Below are 6,000 nucleotides of genomic sequence, written 5' to 3'. Positions count from 1 at the left end.
CTTGTTGTACACGTGTGTGTGTGTGTGATTTATGTTCCGAAATGTTCGTCACTACTTTTCTGCTGGTTTTTCTCTCGTGATCAGTTTCAGGTCAATGATTCGATCGAGTGCTTGAATGCTGCTGGATATTGCATGTTCTACGATTGAATGGACATAGATCCCGCGATGGATACTTGATTTGAGATTTACAAATTACCCCTAGCCCTGTAACGCCTATGGTTACTCCAGAGTATCACGCATTTAAAACTTCGCTTCGCTAGGAGACGGTGGGTGATTTTAGCGGTTTGCAGACTGGATTTCGCCATGTGATGTGATGATTGTCTAAGCCAGGACTGCCCAAACTACGGCTCGCGACGCCTTTTGGAAACTGTTCAGTGACTGGCCCTTTAGGCCCTTCTTAACAAAATTACTAAATAAAAAAAATAATTAACAAAGGCAACCTTTTCACATTGGAATGATAAAGTTGAATTTTCAAAAAATCTGAGTGCTGACGAAAACTTAAACTTTACAATACTTAAACTTTGCAACATATTTGCAACGGCCTTGTTACTGATAAACAATGTTGTTTATTTTAGTTGAAATTAAATGTTGAACCGCAGACAAACAGACGGAACACTCGAGTGCCGAACCATCGTCCTTCTAAAACGGTTATTTCAAATGCAATTTTGTTTCGGCATCCACTCACCCGGCGCTGATGGCGCTGCTGTCGTGACAGCTCGCCCGTCTTTTCTCAGTATGTGTGATGTGTGTTTTTAAGTTGAGCGTGAACACGTGTGAGGTAGCAAGTGAAAACAAAACAATTATGATGGAATTCAGGAATGGAGCATTTCCATTCGAACAGTTTTTGCTTTTTTCTACAATGTATTTCTTATGGAGCGAACTGTCAAAAACTGCTCGACTGCGGGTGCTCCATTCTAACGATAATCCACAATCCAGGCTTTGCTATCCTTCGTGGACTGCTGCTCAGGTTTGAATTGGATTTTTTCTATTTCAGCGGCCACTACTGGTGTTTTCGTGGGCAGGGGTATCGAGATTTCGGTGGAGGAGGAATCTTCGACAGAACTTGGAAGCAACGGGAGGACCAGTTTTTTAGCCTCTGTCGTTGCGATTGTGGTGCGTCGTTGCTGATGCTGCCGCATGATTTGGCACATGAAGTTCTGCCATTGGAAACGGAACCAACCGTGGAACCGACCCACCGTCATCTTCGGCCATCGGTGTTGATTTTTATGTTTTTCATCGAGTACAGTCATCCCTCATATTCGGAACAGTTTACAGATCGGCTAATGTTCAAAAAAACATAGAAAATCGATAATTGAACTTAATGATTCGCTTTTACCTTCATTTGAAAGCTTTTCTTGCGATCTTTCGAATGCTGTATAGAACAACTACAAATTTTAACTTTTATATCATTTTTTTAAGAAAAACTTTGACCCATGAAATCCACAAATTCGGAACACTTTTTTCTTACGGATGTAAACAAACTTTGGTTCTCACCATGATTACATATTTTTTACAAAATAATGACTTCACGCACTGAAACCAACGCAGCTCAAGCTTAGTTATGTTTTATGAATGATCTGATAACATTTTTTGTAAAAATATCAGTTAAATTCACGTGTTCCACAATTGTGGGAAGCACAATAACATCTCACAATTAGGGAACAAGCAATTTGGAGGCAGTGTTTTGCTGCTATGAATGAAATAGTCTTTAGATGCAGTTTTTTGTATCAAAACTACTACTTTTACTAGTGAAATAGCAAGAGAATGTCCTAAAAATAGTAGGGTCGACAGAAACGATGCATTTGGCGTGCTATTGACAAATTTTCACAAAAGTGTTCCGAATTTGTGGGTGTTCCGAATATGTGGGATGACTGTACTGACGATCAGCAACAAAATAGTAGTTTATGCAACAAGTTGCAAAAAGACGATTTTTTCAGCACGAGTTGTACATTTATCCAACGAGGTTTACCGAGTTGGATAAATACGACGAGTGCTGAAAAAATCAAGTTTTGCAACGAGTTGCTTACAACATTTTTTGCAATTCCGAAAACGCTTATTTAATGGAATTTAATGTCAAACATTCATGTGTTTAGTAAATTCATCGTTCAAAACAGAACAATATTGAAAAATGTTACTTTTCGATACTAGTGCTGAAAAGTTCAACTTTTTAGCACCCATTTCAGTGCTGAAAAGTAGAACTTTTCAGCACTGTTATTGAAAGGTATTAATTTTCCATTCTGTTATTTTTGGTAGGGAAAAGTAGGCCGTTTCGTTTCTCCAAAAGGGCAGGAAAAGTTGACAGTTTCACAGTGGAATTGCAAAAAAAATATTTCGATCAGCTGATTATGTTTACAATCGTTATGGCTTGATTGTCTCACGCATACATTGACATGACACATGACAGTGAAGGGTTTGTATTGGTATGTTTGGGCTGCGCTTCGGCATCAGCTCACCAGGCAGCGCTGGCGTCGCCGTGATTTGGTGGTTTGATGAAGGACGATGGATTTCAATAATAATTTGTACGGAGAGTCACGTCTGTTTGTCTGTGGTTTCACGCTAATCGGAGACGGATCGAGGCGTGAATTGGCGGAGAATTACCCATTTGAAAAAATGCTTCATAACTACTTCGTGCACTTATTTCGAACCATTATTATTTTTTAAAAAATGTACCTAATAAAAAATAACCGGCCCGCAACCGCTACAGGAAAACTAAATCTGGCCCGCAGGGTCAAAAGGTTGGGCACCCCTGGTCTAAGCCCAACTTGCCTAGGAACAGAACACCACTCAACTTTAACATGAAGTACTGCCATCAGGGGTAAGATTGGGTCATACAAATTTCAGCATTTTTGTATGACCCAATGTCCTACACAGAGTAACCCAGAGTGACCAGTCCGAAGAAATGTCATTAAAATTTTTGGCTCCATAAGGTTTGTAGGTATTTAACATCAATCCCTTCCCTACTAACCCCGAGTAGGCCGCGGGTAATCGGCTCCCTTCCCACTAACATTTACACACAAGATCCTCTGTAATTATTGGGTCAAATGTAATTACATAAGCCGACTCGGTCCTAACCAGGTCCCAGCACCGAAAAGGACCTAATAAAAATAATTTTATAAAAAAAAGGTTTGCAGGTAGCAGGCGTTCGATGTACCTGCGATGTACCACCAAGTGGAACCAAAAATCAAGAGGCAGTGGGAACTCTGTCTTACTCTGTGGTACCTACCTATCTCTACAACAGGCCAATTTTTCCTAATTCTTTTCGCAAAGTTTTCCTTAGGGACCATCTATAAACCACGTGGACACTTTTTTGGGAATCTGTTACCCCACCCAATTCCATGGACAATTTTTCATACAAAAAAACTTTTTTGTATGGATCGTGGACAATCGCCATACCCCAATTTGGGTCTCTTACCTAAAACATGACACGAAAACTGCTTCAAAGTTATTTGATTTTCTGTAATCCAAGATGGGACAACAAACGGATTTTCTTTCGGTTCATCGAAAAACAAAACACAGAGAGTTGCACATTTTGTAAACCATTTTTCAAATTACTTTTATTTCATAAATTAATGTATTATTCATTTCACTATGTCAACGTACTTTACTTTTTCTTCTTCTTCATTATTTCTTTCATTAATTATGTTTTATCACAATGGAATATACAGTCTCAATCAATAAGAATATAGTTGTGTTTTCTTTCTCTTTTTTTCGCATTACTTTCAGTGTGTGTGTGTGTGTGTTTGTGTATTATTACTTCTTTTTTTAGTATTGTAGTATTTGCTCTTAATTGCATTTTCATTTTAACTTACACAAATTTTCGTTTTTTTTTTGTTTGTTTGTCGAAGCAGCAAAATGGAGTCAGAAGCGCGATATTCACATGAGTTTTCTTTTTTCGTTTGTTTGTTTGTTGTTGGTTTGTTTCCTTTGATTTACACAGTGATAGTTTTCTTTGCTTATTTTGTTGTTTGCTCTTTGTTTTTCTAAAATAATAAGAAATAACTAGCTGATTCTACGTACAAAACATCATTTTCCCCACACTTTGCTTGTCTTTGACGAATGTGTGTAGAGTGTAAAATGTTGATAAAAATTATGTTTTTTTTTTTCAGAATAAAGATATCAGTTTGAACATTGATGAACGTAGAAAAGTGTCGTTTTATTTGTTAGTGGAAGTCCCTATCTGGTTTTAAAATTTGGGATATTTTTAGTTTGCAGTGATGTGTAGGTATGGTGAGGACATTTCGATTGTATACTTGTATGCGGTAGGAATTTTATGTCGATTTCTGGCAATCACTCTACAAACACACTATGGTTGACTACGGGGTACAACACTCTGTTAGATTAATTTGTTTTGCTGCCTTTAGCTCACGACGCGTCCTCCATTTATTGCAATTTTTTGCGCTAAATAAAAATATCACACACTTGAAGAAAAAAAAAATGCGAGAGAAAAAGGCAAAACAACTTGTACAACGTGTCATAAGTTGAAAGTTTCACGTGTTGGATAATCTACTTTTACTATTTTTTTAGCAACCAGCAACCTACACTGTCGGAAAGGGGGTCAGAAATTAATTTGGGACTTTGAGTAAGGCACACATAAGTTTGTACTGAGAGAGAAATAAAGCTGTAGTAAAAGAAACTCTCTCAGAAAGAACACTCTCTTTACGCGATTTCTCTCCGTGGCATTTTCCCGAATGAGCGAGCAAAGAGAGTTGCTCTCATTCTCTCTGTTTCGCGAAAGAACGAAACTACGCAAAAAGTGAGAGAGCGTCGAAATCGAACTAAATTGAAATTAAAACGAATTTGCCTTTTTTATGTAGCGTTCTTTTCAAAATTAAAAATAAGAATTAATTTTCGACAGTGTGGATCGCTGGACAACAAGCTGTATTGGATAATAACGACATTTTCTTTCAAAAATTTACTGAAAAGAATTTTAAAAACTACGCATAGCTAGACGTTTTTTTTTTTGTTGATTCTAATAAATTCATATGTTTGTTTCTTCTCTCACAAAAGGCAGATTGTTTTCCTTCGATATTCTCGGTGATGTCTTTCAAAAGCATTTAGAAATAGTATTACAAATTAGACAGCTGTTTTTCTTTCTTTCACATGACTCGATTTCGCTGTTTGCAAAAAATGTTTGTTTTATTAAGATCACGTCTTTTTTTATAATTTGCTTCTTTATAATTTTTAGTTGGCGAATTGTTTCTAACAGTAACATCGTTGAAGTTCGTTTTGCTCCAGTATGGATTTTGCTTAAGTACATTAATTTTCTGATACGGAAAATTTAGCTCGTTTTTACGTTGATTCTACACAAAAAATAAAAAAATAAAATGCAAACAAAAAACTTACAAATAAATTTGTCTTATTGTCGAAATCCTAACACTCCAGACTCTCATTTTGCTTGTTGGCTTTGTTGCTTTTGCCTCTTTCTCTCACTTGCCTTTTTTCCAAGTGTGAGTGTGCTTCTCTCTCTCTTTGTATTGCAACACAACTCTGCTTTCCGTGCTGACAGAGCGCTTCAGAGAAACTCTCTCGCGGAGCGTTCGTTTTGAACGCTCTTTCTTTTCGCTCTCTTTTTGTGACAGAAAAGTACAAGAGTGCAAATCTGTCGAAGAGTGAGAGATGAGTGAATCGTCACTGCAAGCACGGGAAAGCTCCAAATTCAGCGCAACTTTTGATAACTTTTTAAAGGAAAATAAAAGTAAGTTTAACTTTTGCAAAATTTAAATAAAAAAAAAACACTGGTTAAACACAATATAAATTAAGCATGAATAATAAATATGCTACCACCACACACACGCCCACGTTTGGTTGTTTTGTTAGTGTGTGCGTGCGTGCGTTTTCAACTTTTTTTTTCTATATTGACTTGATGCTCTTACTTAAAGTATTGCTCTAAATTAGTTTCACAAGAATGTTTCCCCACTCTCATTTGCTGCAAAAAAACTTTTGTTTTGTGACGATCAATTTTCCGATTGACAAGGGTTAGAGAAATACCGGTAAAAAACA

This window comes from Culex pipiens, chromosome 2 (genome assembly GCF_016801865.2).
Source record: "Culex pipiens pallens isolate TS chromosome 2, TS_CPP_V2, whole genome shotgun sequence".
Classification (NCBI taxonomy): Eukaryota; Metazoa; Arthropoda; class Insecta; order Diptera; family Culicidae; genus Culex; species Culex pipiens.
This window is presented reverse-complemented; position numbering follows the sequence as displayed.